The 21,271-nt window shown below is 37.0% G+C and overlaps 1 protein-coding gene across 4 annotated transcripts in view; it reads right to left on the bottom strand.

The window, feature by feature from the left end:
• Window positions 1–21,271, bottom strand: part of LOC108399208 (uncharacterized) — a 79,341-nt gene that overhangs the window by 41,872 nt on the left and 16,198 nt on the right. Inside the window, exon 4 of one of the 4 annotated variants that reach the window (XM_073212594.1) lies at window positions 19,118–21,074. The exons of the other annotated variants lie outside the window; for them this stretch is intronic. The gene's annotated coding sequence lies outside the window, so the exon portion shown is untranslated. Of the gene's footprint in view, window positions 1–19,117; window positions 21,075–21,271 lie in introns of those variants that run through there. 4 annotated transcript variants of the gene reach the window in all.

Raw genomic sequence — 21,271 nt, 5'->3', positions numbered from 1 at the left:
TGTCACATATTATCCCTTCTAGATTGTATAACAAATGAGCTAATAAAGATGTCAACTAGCAAATATGATATTTCTAATATGACCAGAAAAATAACTAGAACTTCTAAAGAATTTCTCCTCACACTTCCACCATCTGATCATTATCTTATTAATGACTTAATATATTTTTCACTCTATGTTGGTAGTTGAGAACTAAGCATGTATCAACATTCATGTTGCTGGGGTTAGATACAGTAAGTATTAAAGAATTAAAGTCTTATTCCTATGGGGCAACTTTCTATGAACCTTGGGAGTCCTCGGTCCTTCTGCCAGGGCTCTTTGTCCTTAGTTTGACCCTAAAAATAGCATATAGGTAGCAGAGGGGGAAGTTAGTAAGGGAGATACTAATTTGCATCCAGCATATTTAGGAATACATTATTTCCGTTTATATAGTATTTCTGTAGCATGTTAGTGCACCTAAGTGCACCTTATAGTGCCTCTAAGCTATTGCAACCTCTTGACCTTTGTTACTTCCCACTTGAAGTAAATCTCATGCTTCTGTCCAAGTTGGCTTTCTTGCCCATAGTTCCGTTTTATTATCTTCAAAACAGCAAGAATGATTCTTTTGTTGCTTTACTGTACATAGCTTCCATTCCCAAGGCCATTTATGGTCTAAGATGGCTGCTAAAGCTGATAAGTAGCAGTTAAGGAGGAAGTAAAAGAGTGCCTCTCCATTTTAGGGGACTTCCTAAGTGCTACATAACACCTCTGCTCCCTATTCATCACCTAGGCACATGGCTTTACCTAGCTACAAGGGCAACTGGGAAATGTAGTTGTTAAGCTGAGCAGTGTGCTAAAAAAAACTGGTCTACTTTTAGTAAGGAAAGGGAAATAAGATACTGGTTTGAAACTAACAATCTCTGCTGCAAATACTAAGCATATTTTTTCTGAAATCAGAGTTTCTTGGATTGTCTCTTCATCTTGATCTTGATCTCCAGCTACTGCTCATACACTACTGCTTATTCAGTACTTACATTATTACAAGACTATTTCAATCTCCAAAAGATTCTTCATACAAAATCCTACAATTGAAATTTCATCACCAAGCAAATTAATCTCTTTTCTATTTTTTATGCAAACATAGAAATATTGTCTCTTTAATAAAATATTCTTTGGCAAAATGTGCAACAGGGCAGTTTCCCCTAACACCCAGAGTTGTCAGTTATATTCCTCCAGTGAGTTTACTCTGTTTCTACAGACTGTGAATATTCCCTCAATTAACCCATATCTATATTTAATTTATATGGTGTGATTACCATTACTTGAGTCCATTTGGGCTGCTTTCACAACATAACATATACTGGCTTAAAATAACAAGCATTTATTTCTCATAGTTCTGGAGGCTGGGAAGTCCAAAATCAAGGCACCAGCAGATTCAGCGTCTGCAAGAGTGTTTCTGGTTCCTAGGTGGCCATCTTTTCACTGTGTCCCCACATGGTGGAAGGGCTAATGCTTATCTCTGGGGTCTTTTTATAAGGGCACTAATCTTATTCATGAGGGGTCCACCTTCATGGCCTAATCAGCTCCTTCAGCTCCATCTCTAAGTATCATCACACTGGGCATTAGCTTCCAAAATAAGTATTTGGGGGGGACACAAACATTCAGTCTATTGTAGCCATTGTTCATGAACCTCTAGTTAATATGTCTATTGGTACCAGTAGTTTCTATATTAGATTTTGATTAATGTGTGTTATTTCCCCCTAGAATGTAACCTCCAAGAAGGTAGGAAGCACGTCTGTTTTGGTTCCATTGTATTCCTAGCAATTGGCATAGTGTGTGGGCATAGCAGGTGCTCATTAAATATTTGTTGAAAGGAGGAATTTAACCTTTATTGAATATCTGTTATATGCTAGGTAATATGGTAAGTACTTTGCAGATATAATTCTGTTGACTTTCATAACCATATAAGAAATATATCCCCATTTCACAGAAGACGTAAGTGAAGCCTGAAGAAGATAATTTCACCAAGGTCACACAGCCAGTAAGAAGTGGATCTGAGGCCTAACCTATAACCTCTGCCTCCATAGTAGATGCTCATTTTACTCTGTGTCACATTTATGTTGGCTAGGTGGGTTGTTCCCTGGCTTCTTCTGATAATAGGCTGACTGATTTCATGATCAGATGGAAAAAGTAAATAAAGATTAATATTCATTCAATGGCCAATTCCTGAAGCCTCATTGCTTTACTTAAAGGAACTAATTTATAATGATTAAATTCTAGGCATAGAATTAATAATGGTAGGTAGTTGATTTAGTTGGTAGTTCAGAAGGGATACATTCAGGAATATGTCTTCAAAAGTCATACCATGAAGATTTTTCTACGTCCTAAATACCATCATACTCAGCTAGCACCAGTTGCCCACAAGGATCAATCAGTTAGGTGACACAATTTTGATATTAAAGTCTCTCATAAAGAAGCAGGAACAATGAAAAAATTCCAGTCAGAATAACAGATAAATTTTAAAGGGCAAGGCAAAGGAAGAGGGAAGAGAAGGTAGAAAAGGTAAGAGGAGAAGAAAAGAGAGGAAAACATACACAAATGGAGAAGAAACAGTGAAATGGGAAGAGGGAGGAAATGGCACCCATTTGTATTTTTATCATTATTTGGGGTTTATATTTTAGCTGCTGAGCTCTCAGCCCACATCCTTTCAGTAGGAGCATTCCCATTTACTTCTGGGAATCACATCCCTCCTTTTGGATACCGTCTGGTGGGACTGTTGTTCAGATGCCCTGTCTGCCCCCCGCAAGGGCAGAGTTGACCCTCGCTAACCCAGTAAGTGCTGTCTTCTGGAGTCTGAATCATTCGTTCTGTCTGAAGCATGTTGATGTTGAGAAGTCCATGCTGCGGACACTCGGGTGAGCTGCTGGTTCTGTCCTTTCCCACACTGGTTCTTCAGGTAGCTCTCTGTAATCCTTTGAGCTTTCACCACTTGCCCAATAAATTCCTTTTTTTGCTTAAGTTTACCAGAGGCAGCTACTGTTGCTTGCAACCAAAGAACTCTACCTAATACAGTCAAGGAATAAGATAAGTGGAAATAAATGCTGAAATTAAGATTTGGAATGAGATCTACTGAAAAAATATATACTTTTTCAGTTCCTAAAACAGTGGGTATTAGGGACAGACAATTCTACTTTAAACCTGAAACAAAGTGAACATTAGTATTCAATTATCTCAGATAGCTAGAAGCAATATCACACCATAAAGTAGCAAAGAGCTTCCAAAAGGTGAGAGTAATATCCTTTTTCAAGATAACCTACCATAGGATTGACACCACAATTTTGAGTACTGAAAAAGAGAATGTGTTTGCTTCAGGCAGAGGTTTACTTCAGTTTTTACTATGTAACATCTTTGTGTCTTCGATAATTTCACATCTTTGGCATGACTAGAGGATTTTTCAGTTCAAATGGAACTCCTTCAACTTCACTCGTCCCTCCCCATCCCTCCCGATTTGCCCCACGGGATTCTTTCTTTTCACCGCCAAGGATTACGTTCTCTGTGAAAGCTTTGAAGGCAATAGACATTTGTACTGGAAATGAGATACAAAACTGTCCAAAAAGAGAGAAACAATCCTTAAAAAGCAAAAGCTTAAGTGAGAAAATAATTGAATTTGTTATTCATAGTGGAAAAAAAGTTTGGTTTCAAATTGAATTTTTTCCTGATCTTATTTTTTGGTTATAAAGTGATCATCATTAATGCTGAATAACTGCTATTCTTCTCTTTTACCAAAGATGTTAAGTTTTGCATGTTTTAAACATCAGATATCTTCAGAGAGAATGACTTGTTGTCAGTATCTGGTGAGCATGCCAGACTTCAGAACAACCCAGTTGCACCAGTTCTGTGTTGGTGGGTGAGCAATTAAGAATACAAGATGAGATTAAGAATATGAGAAAATTTAGCATGGGAGAAGAATCATATAGGTTATTATGTCAGATCTCCTAAATGGTTAGATGGCTCTTCAATAAAAAACTGAAGGACCCCTTGCTTTTGCTGTAATTGCTCAGGCTTCAGTTCTATTGAAAAGTGACTAGAAAAGCCATCCTATGAAATGACTCTTTAATATTTGATAAATGAGTCAGTCTTATGGGCCTGTATGCTTGCATCAGTCATGCTTCTCAGCTAAGACTCCATGTGTTCACATGGGAAGGTCATTAAACAAACCTTCAAGATGACAAGGAGTTCAGTTCTGCCTCGTTTCTCAGAGAGAAGAATAATGGAATAAAGTTGAAGAGTTTAAAGGAAAAGGAAAGGGTGCACACACATGCACACACACACACGTCTTTCTAACCTACAAAGGCAAAATAACTTGTGGCAGAGAGCCACATTCTAAGTGGCAAAGTGAATAGGAGACCTTTATTCCTAAATCCTCATGACACTTTAATGAGATAGTGGGAGAATATTATTAGGCCCTTATGATTCAGGGAAATTGAGCCAAAGGATGCTGAAAAATATATTGAATATTACACTATTATTCTGAACTAAAAAAGAGACCAGAACTTGCTCAAATATCCTAGTTCAGGAAAATGAACCTCAAGGCAAGCTGGACAGTGTATCAGACAATATAGATACTGGATATTCCATGTCCATGTAGATCCAGATGTTATTTCCCCTCTACTTCAAGTGAGGTAGCACTGCTTTTAACTAGAGACTAAGAGAGCTCTGGTCTCTCCCCAGAGAAATCAGACTGTCAAACCTCTCCCTTGGATTTCTCCTCCTGGCCACGCATACCCACCAGCTGCCTCAAGAAGGGCTGTCAAGGGAGTCTTTCTATGGATGGACAGCACTGGGCAGCAGGAGCCCTTCAGCAGAACTGTCCCTTTGGCCTCAGTTCTGACTTGTGGCTCTGACTCAAGTCTGGCAAAAAAAAAAACACAAAAAACATACCCATTGTAGAAAATATGAAAGATACACAGAATTTTTAAAAAATTGCTCATCATCTCCCCACCCAGAGTGATGATGGGCAATATTTTGGTATAGTAAAAAAGAGTTTATTCTAAATAAAATATGTAACTGTTCATTTAGTTGGGGCCATACTGTATATGCAGTTGTGTGAATCCTGCTTTACTTATTTTTTTACTTAACTTTATATTGTGAGCATTTTTTCCTTGTAGAAAAAAAATTCTTTATAATCACCAAACACATCATTTGTATTTCATTTTTATCTTCTCATATATTTCTATGTCCCTCCTTTTTTGACCATGGATTTGTAGCTCATTTTAATAGTGATTGTGGGTTCTTATAGCTCATTTCATCTTTATCATTAATCCACTAAACCTGTGCTGTGAAAAGCCAGAAAGAATCCTTCCATCCTGGGACTTGTCTTTTGATGTTAAATAAAGCTCATAAGTGGAACTAATAATACTCTTTAAATGTTTATTAAACAAAAATGCCCTCAACAAATTTTTATTGAGATCTTAATATTTGCCATCTTGCCAGTGGGTTTCAGCCCTGGGCAAGTTCACTATGGATTCAGTGTGACCGAAGAAATTGACAGCAAAACGTTCTTTGGGGTGAAAGGGTTTATTAACCGGCTTGTTCTCCTGGCGGTAGGTGAAGCACAATCATCTCTGCCTCCACCCAGAGCACTGGGCCGAGCTCTCTATATAGCACAGTAACAGCTTATTGCCTACAGGTGTGGAAGCAGTAGCCTAGCAACAGGCCAGTTACATCATCAGATGGTTTAAGTTCAGTGAGAATCCTGGCCATAGGAATCCCAACTTCCCCACATGTGCTAAGCACTATGCCAAATTCTAAGGCTAGAAATAAATAAATCCTGGGTGGATAAGAAAGTCAAAGAGAAGAACTATCTAAATATATTTAGAAAAGCGCTTAGGCAAATATTTTTAGAAAGGATAATAGATGGCGGCTAATAAAAAATGTAGAATTCTAGATGTAATATGAGTTAAAAAATAATATTGGCTTAATTTCAAAAGAAGCTTTCTGATAGGGAAAGAGTAGAGTAGTAATCAGGAGACTTTATTTTAAGCACATGTATAAGCTACACAATTTTGCACAAAGACATTTAATTTTTCTGGGCTTTCTTTATAAGTAAAAGAGAATTTGGGGGTCACAAACTAAAATAAATAAAATACTCTCTTAATGAACTAATGAGTTCAAGAGGAAACTAAAATGGAAATTATAAAATATTTTTATATGTACAACAACAAATCAAACTTGTGGGTGATTAGAAAGGTAATGGTAATTAGTGTTAATTAGAATGAAATGTATATATGTAAATGAATTTATTTAAAATACAGGACATTGAGAGTAACTGAACTAAATGTGCAATACAAAAAGCTAGGGGGAAAAAGTAGAAAAAATAATGAAATTAACAATAGAATTAAGGAAACAGAAAAAACATAAAAATACAGATAAAACAAAACCAAATGCTGGTTTCTGCAAATAATCCAGACAAGGCAATTTATGGAGAGAAAAATAATAGGCTGATCTCACTTGTGAATTTAGATATAAAATTTCTAAACTAGGAACTAACAAACCATTTGCAATAATTATTAAAAATATATCATGATCAAGGTTGCAGCCATTGTGGAAAATAGCATGGAATTTCTCCCAAAAAATTAAAAATAGAATTACCATATGATCCAACAATCCCACTTCTGGGTATATATCTAAAGGAATTCAGAGCAGGATCTAAAGAGATATTTACACATCCACTTTCATTGCAGTACTGTTCACAACAGCCAAGAGGGGAACTCAAATGTCCATTGACAAGTGAATGAATAAAGAAAATGTGCTATATACATATAGCAGAATATTACGGTAACTTAAAAAAGAAGGAAATCTTGTTACATGCGACAACATGGATGAAATTTGAGGATATTATGTGAAGTGAAATAAGCTAGTTACAAAATAATACATACAAGGTGGAGCCAACATGGCAGCGTGAGTAGAGCAGTGGAAATCTCCTCTGAAAACCACATATATTTTTGAAAATACAACAAATACAACTCTCCCTAAAAGAGAGACCAGAAGACACAGGACAACAGCCAGGCTACATCCACACCTGTGAGAACCCAGTGCCTCGCGAAGGGGGTAAGATACAAGCTGCAGCCTGGCAGGACCCAAGTGACCCTCACCCTGGCTCCCGGTGGGAGGAGAGGAGTCAGAGCAGGGAGCCCAGGACTGCTAAACACCCAGCCCCAGTCATCCGCACCAGAGTGTAGACACAGTGTGTGCGTGGGGTGCTGGAAACTAGGGAAACAGGACAGTAAGACCTGTGAGCAGATCCCCGCAGCCAGCGCCCCTGAGACAAAGAAAAGAAAATGCTTTTTGAAAGTCTTAAAGGGACAGGGACCCCACAGCTGGATGGGAGCATCCTGGGACACCTAGCCCAGCAGCTGGGAATCTTGGGGATCTCTGGGCACCCTAACCCCCTGTGCAGCAGGGCAGCTCAGAGGCCCCTCATGGAGATAAACAGCGACCCAGACGTTTCCCCTCCGACATGGTTCCGCCATATCGGATCAGCAGCCAGAGGCAGGCCACGCTCACAGCAACTGTGGAGCTAAACTACATAGTGGCCGGGCAAGAATCTGAGGCCCAGTTTGCATGCAGCTGCCCAGAACAAGCCACTAGAGGTCGCTGTTCTCCCAGGAGAGGAAGGCCACAAACCAACAAGAAGGGATGTTCTCCCAGCCGTCACTTGCCCCAGCTCAGCAAACTCTCTCTATCGCCATGAAAAGGCAAAATCTGAGACAAAGATCACAGAGACAACACCTGAGAAGGAGATAGACCTAACCAGTCTCCCTGAAAAAGAATTCAAGATAAAAATCACAAACATGTTGACAGAGCTGCAGAGAAATATACAAGAGCTAAGGGATGAAGTCTGGTGGTAGATTACAGACGTCCAGAGGAAGATTACAGAAGTGAAACAAACTCTGGAAGGATTTATATGCAGAATGAATAAGATGCAAGAGGCCATTGATAGAATAGAAACCAGAGAATAGGAAAGCATACAAGCTGATGCAGAGAGAGATTAAAGGATCTCCAGGAATGAAAGAATATTAAGAGAACTGTGTGACCCATCCAAAAGGAACAATATCCGCATTATAGGGGTACCAGAAGAAGAAGAAAAAGAAAAAGGGATAGAAAGTATCTTTGAAGAAATAATTGCTGAGAACTTCCCCAAACTGGGGGAGGAAATAGTTGCTCAGACTATGGAAGTACACAGAACTCCCAACAGAAAGGAACAAAAGAGGACAAAACCAAGACATATAATAATTAAAATGACAAAGATCAAGGACAAGGACAGAGTATTAAAGGCATCCAGAGAGAAAAAAAAGGTCACTTAGAAAGGAAAACCATCATCAGACTTCTCAACAGAAACCTTACAGGCCAGAAGAGAATGGCATGATATATTTAATGCAATGAAACAGAAGGGCCTTGAACCAAGGATACTGTGTCCAGCATGATTATCATTTAAATATGAAGGAGGGATTAAACAATTTCCAGACAAGCAAAAGTTGAGGGATTTGCCTCCCACAAACCACCTTTACAGGATATTTTAGAGGGACTGCTCTAGATGGGAGCACTCCTAAAAAGAGCACAGAACAAAACACCCAACATATGAAGAATGGAGGAGGAGGAATAAAAAGGGAGAGAAATAATCACCAGGATGCATTTATAACAGCTCAATAAGTGAGTTAAGTTAGACAGTCAGGTAGTAAAGAAGCTAACCTTGAACCTTTGGTAACCACGATTCTAAAGCCTGCAATGGAAATAAGTACATATCTTTCAATAATCACCCTAAATGTAAATGGACTGAATGCACCAATCAAAAGACACAGAGTAATAGAATGGATAAAAAAGCAAGACCCATCTATATGCTGCATACAAGAGACTCACCTCAAACCCAAAGACATGCACAGATTAAAAGTCAAGGGATGGAAAAAGATATTTCAAGCAAACAATAGGGAGAAAAAAGCAGGTGTTGCAATAGTAGTATCAGACAAAATAGACTTCAAAACAAAGAAAGTAACAAGAGATAAAGAAGGACATTACATAATGATAAAGGGCTCAGTCCAACAAGAGGATATAACCATTATAAATATATATGCACCTAATACAGGAGCACCAATATATGTGAAACAAACTAACAAAATTAAAGGAGGAAACAGAATGCAATGCATTCATTGTGGAAGACTTTAACACACCACTCACTCCAAAGGACAGATGCACCAGACAGAAAATAAGTAAGGACACAGAGGCACTGAACAACACACTAGAACAGATGGACCTAATAGACATCTATAGAACTCTACATCCAAAAGCAACAGGATACACATTCTTCTCAAGTGCACATGGAATATTCTCCAGAACAGACCACATACTAGCCCACAAAAAGAGCCTCAGGAAATTCCAAAAGATTGAAATGCTACCAACCAACTTTTCAGACCACAAAGGTATAAAACTAGAAATAAATTGTACAAAGAAAGCAAAAAGGCCCACAAACATATGGAGGCTTAACAACATGCTCCTAAATAATCAATGGATCAATGAACAAATTAAAATGGAGATCCAGCAATATATGGAAACAAATGACAACAATAACACAAAGCCGCAACTTCTGTGGGATGCAGCAAAAGCAGTCTTAAGAGGAAAGTATATAGCAATCCAGGCATATTTAAAGAAGGAAGAACAATCCCAAATGGGTAGTCTAATGTCACAATTATCGAAATTGGAAAAAGAAGAACAAATGAGGCATAAGGTCAGCAGAAGGAGGGAAATAAAGATCAGAGAAGAAATAAATAAAATCGAGAAGAATAACACAATAGAAAAAATCAATGAAACCAAGGGCTGGTTCTTTGAGAAAATAAACAAAATAGATATGCCTCTAGCCAGACTTATCAAGAGTAAAAGATAGTCAACACACATCAACAAAATCAGAAATGAGAAAGGAAAAATCATGACAGACCCCACAGAAATACAAAGAATAATTAGAGAATACTATGGAAACCTATATGCTAACAAGCTGGGAAACCTAGGAGAAATGGACAACTTCCTAGAAAAATACAACCTTCCAAGACTGACCCAGAAAGAAACAGAAAATCTAAACAGACCAAATGCCAGCAATGAAATTGAAGCAGTAATCAAAAAACTACCCAAGAACAAAACCCCCGGGCCAGATGGATTTACTTCAGAATTTTATCAGACATACAGAGAAGACATAATGTCCATTCTCCATAAATTTTTCCAAAAAAGAGAAGAGGAGGAAATATTCTCAAACTCATTCTATGAAGCCAATGTCACCCTAATACCAAAACCAGGCAAAAGACTCCACCAAAAAAGAAAACTACAGACCAATATCCCTGATGAACATAGATGCAAAAATACTCAACAAAATATTAGCAAACTGAATTGAAAAATACGTCAAAAGGATCATATACCATGACCAAGTGGGATTCATCCCAGGAATGCAAGGATGGTACAACATTCGAAAATCCATCAACATCATCCACCACCTAAATAAAAAGAAGGGCAAAAACCACATGATCATCTCCATAGATGCTGAAAAAGCATTCGACAAAATTCAACATCTATTCATGATAAAAACTCTCAACAAAATGGGCATAGAGGGCAAGTACCTCAACATAATAAAGGCCATATATGATAAACCCACAGCGAACATCAAACGGAACAGCGAGAGGCTGAAAGCTTTTCCTCTGTGATCGGAAACAAGACAGGGATGCCCACTCTCTCCATTGCTATTCAACATAGTACTGGAGGTCCTAGCCATGGCAATCAGACAATACAAAGAAATACAAGGAATCCAGATTGGTAAAGAAGAAGTCAAACTGTCACTATTTGCAGATGACATGATATTGTACATAAAAAACCCTAAAGACTCCACTCCAAAACTACTAGAATATTGGAATTTAGCAAAGTTGCAGGGTACAAAATTAACACACAGAAATCCGTGGCTTTCCTATACACCAACAATGAACTACTAGAAAGAGAAATCAGGAAAACAATTCCATTCACAATAGCATCAAAAAGAATAAAATACCTAGGAATAAACATAACCAAGGAAGTGAAAGACCTATATCCTGAAAACTACAAGACACTCTTAAGAGAAATTAAAGAGGACACTAACAAATGGAAACTCATCCCATGCTCTTGGCTAGGAAGAATTAATATAATCAAAATGGCCATCCTGCCCAAAGCAATATACAGATTTGATGCAATCCCTATCAAATTACCAACATCAGTCTTCAATGAACTGGAACAAATAGTTCTAAAATTCATATGGAACCACCAAAGACCCCAAATAGCCAAAGCAATCCTGAGAAGGAAGAATAAAGTGGGGGGAAATCTCACTCTCCAACTTGAAGCTCTACTACAAAGCCACAGTAATCAAGACAATTTGGTATTGGCACAAGAACAGAGCCACAGACCAGTGGAACAGAATAGAGACTCCAAACATTAACCCAAACATATATGGCCAATTAATATTCGATAAAGGAGCCATGGACATACAATGGGGAAATGACAGTCTCTTCAACAGATGGTACTGGCAAAACTGGACAGCTACATGTAAGAGAATGAAAGTGGATCACTGTCTAACCCCATACACAAAAGTAAATTCGAAATGGATCAAAGACCTGAATGTAAGTCATGAAACCATAAAACTCTTAGAAAAAACATAGGCAAAAATCTCATGGACATAAACATGAGTGACTTCTTCATGAGCATATCTCCCCAGGCAAGGGAAACAAAAGCAAAAATGAACAAGTCAGACTATATCAAGCTGAAAAGCTTCTGTACAGCAAAGGACACCATCAATAGAACAAAAAGGTATCCTACAGTATGGGAGACTATATTCATAAATGACAGATCCGATAAAGGGCTGACATCCAAAATATATAAAGAGCTCACACACCTCAACAAACAAAAAGCAAATAATCCAATTAAAAAATGGGCAGAGGAGCTGAATAGACAGTTCTCTAAGGAAGAAACTCAGAAGGCCAACAGACACATGAAAAGATGCTCCACATCTCTTGTTGTCAGAGAAATGGAAATTAAAACCACAATGAGATATCACCTCACACCAGTAAGGATTGCCACCATCCAAAAGACAAACAACAACAAATGTTGGCAAGGTTGTGGAGAAAGGGGAACCCTTCTACACTGTTGGTGGGAATGTAAATTAGTTCAACCATTGTGGAAAGCAGTAGGAGGTTCCTCAAAATGCTTAAAATAGAAATACCCTTTGACCCAGAAATTCCACTTCTAGCAATTTACCCTAAGAATGCAGGAGCCCAGTTTGAAAAAGACAGATGCACCCCTATGTTTATCGCAGCACTACTTATAACAGCCAAGAAATTGAAGCAACCTAAATGTCCATCAGTAGATGAATGGATAAAGAAGATGTGGTACATATACCCAATGGAATATTACTCAGCCATAAGAAGAAAACAAATCTTACAATTTGCAACAACATGGATGGAGCTAGAGGGTATTATGCTCAGTGAAATAAGCCAGGTGGAGAAAGACAAGTACCAAATGATTTCACTCATATGTGGAGTATAAGAACAAAGAAAAACTGATGGAACAAAACAGCAGCAGAATCATAGAATCCTCGAATGGCTAACAGTTACCAAAAGGAAAGGGACTGGGGAGGATGGGTGGGAAGGGAGGGATTAGGGCCGGGAAAAAGAAAGGGGGCATTACAATTAGCATGTATAATGGTGGGGTGGGGTACAGGGTGGGCTCTACAACACAGAGAAGACAAGTAGTGTCTTTACAGCATCTTACTATGCTGATGGACAGTGACTGTGAAGGGGTATGTGGGGGGAACTTGGTGAAGGGGGAGCCTAGTAAACATAATGTTCTTCATGTAATTGTAGATTAATGATACCAAAATTGAAAAGAAAAAATAATCTTGGGAAAAAAAGGAAAAAGAAAAAAACTTAAGCCTTAACATATTTTCAAAGGCTTTGATCTACAAGTAAGTTTTTTTTAATGCCAAATAGATTTTATAATGGACATCATTCCCCATCCCTCTTTATTTTCCCTTCTCATTCACTGCTCCATCATACCCCTCCCTTCATTCCCATTTCCCTCAACACACTTCAGAAACTGAAATTACAATCATCTTCACATTGATGGAAACCCAAAATACTAATATTTCATTTTCTTCTTTGTGACAATCATGCCAAGAGCAGTCAATACCACCATTTGCTATTCCTTTCATCCTAAATATATGATTAGTTATAATTCATGAATAATACTGCTACAAAAGCACAGAGGATAAAAACAAAAATATATTAACTAATAAAAAAAATTTAGCATCTCACAAATGCATATTAATAACCATGGCTAATCTCTAAGTTATATTACAGATATTTTTCACCTCAGGTTAAAATATTTTTCCCCTGAAAAGTACTTTAAGTAGAAATAAAAGTATATAATAATTTGTAAGCTGCTAAATTGTAAAGTACTAGAAGATGGGATATGTGGGATTTTATTCTCTTTAGAAGAACTAGGAACAAGAAAGATAAGACAGATCCAACTTAAGTGTCATTAACTGAATATCCACTGCCTGTTCTAACTTTAGGAGACAAAATTGCCTGCACACCTTTTATAGATCAATGAAAGCACAAAAGTAGGCAGACTTCCTGCGACCCTCCCCTCCAGCTGAAAGATGTATTTACCTAACCTTTCTATAAACAAAGGACAAATGGAAAGCAGTAAGAGAACAATTTGGTTCACGTTGCACCAAAGACATTTTCCTTCTGGTTAAAGGTAACGGGAGACTTCCAGACCGTGGTAAACACCTCTTAATCCCCCAATTACACTAAGGCACAATATTGAACTTTGGAAATTGGATGAGAATAACTTCAATGTGAAATAATAGCAGCTACATATTTTACAAGCCATGATGCTTCACTGATGCATACATCTGCTGGGAAATGAGCATACAGTAATGCCCAGTACAGATGTAAAAAACTGCAATCATGGCTCCTTAGTATGGTAATTGATTCTGGTGTGAATTTTGTTAGATCGTTTTAATTTTTTATTGTTACGATTTGCTTTTGTTTGTTTTTTAATAGATATTTGGGAGGAGAAAAGCCTCTTTATTTTGGGTGTAACTAAATCTAACAATATTACTAATAAGACTAGGAAAATAATCAAACAGCAGTAAGCAGGGGCAATAACAACACACTAAAGGATTTTTTGAGGCTACTTGTTCCCTAATAAACATCATGATAGCAAACAACCACGCATAAGTAACATTATAGCCCTATCCCCTATGTTCAACCAATTTTATTACATGGCAGCCCATTATCTATTTATTGACAGAATATTATAAAAGGAGAAAGACAAGAAAGTGGGTTTTATGCTTAAAAATAAGTAACAGTAAGTTATCAGATCCTCTTTTAAAGCACTAAAACAAGGTCTTTACATGAGCTTGAGCTCCATTTTCAACAAGGAAACTAGGGAACATTTTAAACACTGAAACTTGCTTGTGCTGTTCAGAAAAGACCCCCATTCCATTGACATGGCTGTGGTCGTCCCAGGGCCAGAAGAGCAGAACCTGAAGTCTAGCACAGATTGCACTGCATCTTGATCAGTATCTTAGGTACGACCATCACCTCTATCTGCATGTGAGTTTCCTATGGACAGTTTTTATTCCTGGACCATCTTAAGCCTGTTAGTCAACACCAGTCCTCCCATCCCCACTCAACAATGTATGTACAAAGGATGTAAAATTATGTAGAATTTGGTCTAGACCAAAAGAAAAAGAAGTTTAGGCAGGCAAATCCATTGAGGGGTGGACAAACCATTAAGTTGTTACACTTTATTCACTTTGGGAAGAAATCCATCATTGCTTTCTTCTAATAGCAAAGATGAGCTGAGCAGTTGCTTGCCGTTGTTCACTAAGGTCTCTCTGCCCAGAAACATTTATTAAGGATTGCTTAAATTGTAGCTTATTTTTAATGTGGAACATAAAACAGCTTGTTCCTAGGCACCTCATAACAGATCATTCTACAATTGTTATACTCATACATTTCAGGAAACTATATTACACTTTACAACCAGCAGAAATGTGGAATAATCAGGTTATCAAAGAATAATAGGGTCAGTAGTGGAGCAAATACTTGTTCAGGGGACTGAGGTAATGTTCAGAATTCCAGTGCTGCATGGGGACAGAATTTAAAATTAACACAGAACTCTCAGGTGCCTGTGGTTGTTGAGAGCAGCTGGGAGAAGTCTCTGGAAGAGTAAGGGTCCTATTCTCTTACCAAACCTCTTTGCATTTAAAAGACCCAGCAATGTCTCTGACTTGGCTCCCTCATTGTTACTTATTTGGTGTTGAAAGAGTCCAGCTTTCCTCAAAGAAGAAGCCCAGACAGACAGAACCTGGTCTCCTAACCATCATTTTATATCACTATAGTCTAAGCTAATTTCCTGACAATGAGCCTGACATACAATAGAGTAGTTTGAACGACAGATCTAGTCAGAACTATACTATGAAGATTTTGCCATCCAATGTATATTAGGGACTTCTTTCCTGTAACATTAGGAACTTATTTTCTATAAAAATTGCTACTACTTGAATGATACAAATCAAGTGAAAAATGCAAACCTATTGGTACAACACTGTCAATTATTCAACAAGAATTTACTAACAAGTGTTATCTATATGTTGCATATATCAAATATCCCATGAATCTTAGCCTGACTTCCTCCAAAATAAGAGGCAAAGTTTGCATGCAGGTAGTTTATTTGAAAAAATGGGACCAGGAGGCAGGAGTATCAGCAGAGATAGGAAAGGAAGGATGAAAATCAATGCAAGAATGTGTTACTGAGTTGGCTCTCAGAGGAGCCTTAGAATATGCTCTCCAGGAGACAAAAAGGATTAACATTTTAATATTCTTCATGTAATTGTAGATTAATGATAACAAAAAAAAAAGAGAGAAAGAAAAGGGGGAATTACTCCCTGATAGGATAAAACTAACTGCAAATCAACGATTAATGCATGCTTTACATATCCTTAATTTTGATCTTTCAAAGGGTGTCAGATGATCAGCTATGGAAGTACATTTCTCTGACAATATTCCTTTCTCTTAAAAAAAAAGCAGTTCCTGTGTGGTGATCTCCAATAGGTTCTTCACAATGGTATAAAGGTCATATCAAAGTGTGGGCAAAGGGTTTGTTTGTGTTTATACAGAGGATCAAAGCCTAATTTGGCTACACAGAAAACGAATTAAGATACGATATGAAGAAGAACTTCCAACATCAACATCCTCTGGAAGAGTCATTCCAGAAGATGAACATCAAAAAACTTCAACAAAGATCCTGGCGCTGCTGCAGTTCTAGCTGCAGTCATCCCACCGGTTCCTGGACTTGCCATTGGAATGAAGAAGGAGATATCTAAGCTGGCCTGTGCATACAGTAAAACAACAAATTTGACTGGATCTATACTGTCTGAACTCAACCAAGAATTAGGGGAAGTGCAAGTTGCAGTGCTCCAAAATCATGCGACTATAGACTATCTACTGTTAAAAGACCACATGGGATGTGAACAGTTCCCAGGAATGTGTTGTTTTAATTTGTCTGATTTTTCTCAAACTATTCAAATTCAGTTAGACAATATCCATGATATCATTGATAAGTTTTCACAAATGCCTAGGGAACCTAACTGGTTTTCTTGGTTTCACTGGATATGGCTGGTAATTGTAGGTCTGCTTTTATTATGTAGCTGTATTCCTATTCTGTTAATGTATGTGCACAATTTAATTAGTAGTTTAAAACCTATACATGCTTATGTTACTCTACAAGAAGATATGTCAAAGAAATAATCAATCTTCCCACGTTTTCTTCTGACTGCTACTTCTATAGTTTTTCTTCTTCCTTCCTAATTACAACCCTTAAGTAGAATTAGTGTGTCTCATATAGAAAATTACCGAGTATCATAATTCTTCCAAGTGGTAAAGATACCTCAAGACAAATGCTGGGCATAGAAGCCACAGGGCATGAATCTGCAAAGAAGTAAAAACTAACCTTTTCAAAGAATATTGCTTCTCTCTCACTTATCAACTTTACATTTCCCTGTATGGCCCCGGAAGATGATTGGTTAGCCAGAGACGGGTAAGATTCCTCAAGGGAGGAACAACCTAAGACAGGCACAGTCGCAGGGGAGCCATCAGAATGGAAATTGGGGACCAACAGAGGGGAGGCTTAGAACCTCACCCCCCGTTTTGAGAGAAATCTTCTGCATCCATGGATGTTTTGTTGCCCTTGTCTAGCTTGGATTAATACTTAGTCTATAGGCACAGACCTGATCATCTACATTTGCCCTCACCCTCTAACAGCACTAAATTGTTTTCTACCTTTATCTTGCATCTACCTACCACTTCAGCATTTTATTAAAATAATAATAATAATAATAAGGGAGAAATGTGGGATTCACATATAAATCAAGTATAAAAATCAAACGACTAATCATATCTTACTTGATTGTTTATAGTTCATGATGCGTGATCAAAACCGAAAGTTTCTGTGACATGACTGCCCTTGCACTGTTCACCATGTAAGAACTTATTCACTATGTAAGACCTTGTTCACCATGTAAGAACTTATTTGTTATGCTTCTGAAGATTGGATACTGTTGAGATATAGGCTTGGGGTTGATTAATGACTGTGCATTGTTGTTAACAACCATTTGATTTTATTGTTGTTAACAACCATTTGATCAATAAATATGAGAGGTGCCCTCTCAAAAAATAAATAAATAAAATTAAAAAAAGGATTAACATTTATCTACTGATTGCTGTTCCCCATTGGTCAAGGGGGGGTCCTATGAACATTAAACCCACTACCCACCAATTTTTTTGTACATGCATGAGTTCAGAGCCTGTTCAATAGTGCTTACCAATGAGTCAGACTGGGCACTGCCCTATCCACTTAATGCAAAGCTCTTCAAGGCACGTGTGGAGTCAGTAAGTGGTTAAGTAAGAGGCCAGTCTGAGGACTTAGCAGAGGCATCCAGTTATTACCATACTTCAAAACTGATTGCCACAGTGGGAATTAGAATATGATTTTCTAATTCTGATCCAATATCTTCTAATTAATATTTTATAGAGTCATTTAGATTTACCAAGAATAACCTCATTAACACTTTTGAGAACATAGTGCGATCTCAATAATTCAGGCTGCATTAACCATTGTGATTCATGGACTGAGAGTAAATTTATATTGGTATTACCTATTTTTTTAAAACAGGACATGCTTAGGTATTAAGCATATAAGCCTGACTCCAAAGAGCATTTAAAAATATTTATCTTTACCATCATCTCTATAGACAATTATATGTTGGCAGTTACTTCTAAAACTAGCCATTGTAAACATTCAATAATCAAATGGCTGAAAGAATGAAAAACTTAAATTGTAGTTACAAAGCTGCTTAATCCATTAATTAAACAATGTGTCTTCTATGATCTACTGCTAGCCTGATTCTAGTTATTCTGTGTACCTTACATTTATAAAATGATGTTTTATTAGAGAATTGGTCTATAAATCACATGTTCTTCTAGAGCTAAATGCCCCTAGGAAGTTTTAATGATACTTCTCTGGATAAAAATGAGGAAAATCTAAGGACAGAACAATAAGATTCTATTTGCTATTTTGGAAGTAATTAAAATAGACTTCTCATATCTTTCATGTCTCTTCTCTGTATTTCATCTGGCTTAAGTATTTTAATCTATCTTAATTTTATTTATATTAATATATATTAACTTACATATTAAATTTATCTATAAATTTATCTTAATTTTACAATAAAATAAAGCCACTCCTATCTCAATCCTTTCTAATGTTGAATGTACTTTTAAAAGATGATTTTCTTCAACTTTGAAACCATTTAAAAAGTTGTAAGAGCAGTAAAATGAACCTTAATAGTGAGATGATGTTCTTCACTTAGATTCACCCATTGTTAAGAGCTTTTCACATTTACTTTTCTTTGTGTAACTCTTTCCCTCTCTCCATCTCCCTACCTCCCTCCCTTTCTTACATCCCCCACCCCACAATGTGCAAGCACACAGTCTTGAGAGTTATTTGCATAACACTTCAACCCTAAGGACTTTAACATATATCCCCTAAGTACAATAGCATTCTTCTCCTTGATCATAATACTATGATCCCATGCAGGAAAATTAACATTGATATACTGTTACTGTCTAATATAAAGCCCATGTTCAAATTTCCTCAGTTATTGTTCAAATAATGTCCTTTATAATTAAAAAAAAATATCCAAGAGTCAGTTGAGGAAAATCCATTGCAACCTCCTTTAATCTGAAACAATTCCCTGGTCTTTTTCTATCTTTTCTGACACTGATATTTTTGAAGATTGCAGACCAGTCATTTTGCACTATATTCCACAAGCAAGATTTGTTTGTTTCTTCATAATTAGATCCAAGTTAAGCTTTTCTGGGGGAAGGAGAGGCTAGGAATAGTACATCTATGTTGATTTTATCTTCTCACTGCATTAAGGTATGCCCTATCTTATTTTTTTTAACATAATTATGTCTGCATTTTAATTTTTACATAATTGGCATGCTATATATAAATGTTCATGCCCTCCCTTTAAAAAATAAACATTATATCATTTCCCCATGATATAAAAATTCTTTAGACTCATTACTTTTGATGGAGGCATAATTAAGTCCATCATATGGTATTACCATTTATTTGATAAACAAGTCCTCTATTTTTACATGTTTAAAGTATTTCCATGTTATAGTATTATAAAAATGATAATTTAAATATGTTTAGGCCTATTATTTGTCCACACTATGGCATCTTCTTAGAATAAACTGTTGAAAATGTAATTACCTAAATTATTGGATTAAGGGTAAGTACAAACTTTTAAATACTGAGAAATTGCTTTAATGAAATGTAACCAGCCTTCAGGAAGGCGCCTGACCATCCTGCCTCCTGGTCTTCATACTGTACCCCCATCTATATTTTACCAAAATTGATCTTCATACCATTATGTAGTCCCATCTGCATTTTACCAAGGTTGGTCTATGTAACTGAGAGAATCCAGCAAAGTAATGGTATGTCACCTTCAAGGTGAGGTCCTAAAAGACACTGTGGCCTCTGTCTTGGTCATTCTTTCTCTCAGGTTACTGTGCCTGAGAGAAGCCAGAAGCCAGCTGCCATGTCACGGGGGCACACCCAAAGTCTGTGAAGAAGTCCACATGACAAGGAACTGAGGCTGTTGGCCCATAGCTGTGAGGCCTTAGTCTGGCTAACAACTACACACTTGACTCAAAAGTAGGTTCTCCTGTCTGGTTTGAGGGTGCAGTAACTATCCCCAGCTATGGACTGTCCTTCCTGAGCGTCAAGCCAAGCTGTTGCTAGGCCCCTGACCCACAGAAATTGTGAAATGATAGATGTTTGTTGCTTTGAGCTCTTAAGTTTTATAGTAACTTGTTACACAGCAGTACATAATTAATATATAAAATGTGTGTTATTTTATATTCTCACCAGCAGGGCATAAGAGCCTGTCTAACCACACAGTTAGTTGTATTCTTTTTAAAATCATTTTCATTTCATGTATTTTTCTTTTTTAAAGGCAACTCTTTATTTAAATTTGCATTTCTTAGACTACTCATGAGATTGGATTTTTTTTCCAAAAATTTTAATAGTTGTTATTTCATGTTCTGTGAATGGGTTAATTAATATATTCATATCTTTGCCAACTTTTTATATGAAAATTTTATTATGTATGAACTTATTTCCCTTTTCCAGTTATATTGACACTAAATATTTTTACAAATTTTCAAATTTGCCTTTTAATTTTGTTTTTTATGGTTTTTTGGCATCCAGAAGTTTTAGATTCTCAAGTAGTCAAATTCATTCATTTTTATCTTTGTGATTTCTTCCACTATCTTTATGCCTAGGAAGTGCTGCTAGTAAAAATGAAGCAGGACTAAAGAATGACAAAATGAGGTAGGATTAGGTATACAGGCTGGTCTGGAAAGGCCCCACTGATGAGACATTTGAACAGAGACCTAAAGAAAGAGAAAGAAAAGCCATATGAGTCAGAGAGAAATAAATTTCAAGTGTTGCATTTTAACAAAATTTTTCTGCACCTATCAATTCTTATGTCTATTAGTATGGTGGACTAGATGGGCAACTAGTGGAATATACCTTACAATGTTGGTTTGGGGATTTTTTAGAATCTGTACTTATCTTATTCTAATAAGAA

The sequence above is a fragment of the Manis javanica genome, chromosome 9 (genome assembly GCF_040802235.1).
Source record: "Manis javanica isolate MJ-LG chromosome 9, MJ_LKY, whole genome shotgun sequence".
Classification (NCBI taxonomy): domain Eukaryota; kingdom Metazoa; phylum Chordata; class Mammalia; order Pholidota; family Manidae; genus Manis; species Manis javanica.
Note: the sequence above shows the minus strand (reverse complement) of the source record. Positions and strands in the feature narration are given on the sequence as shown.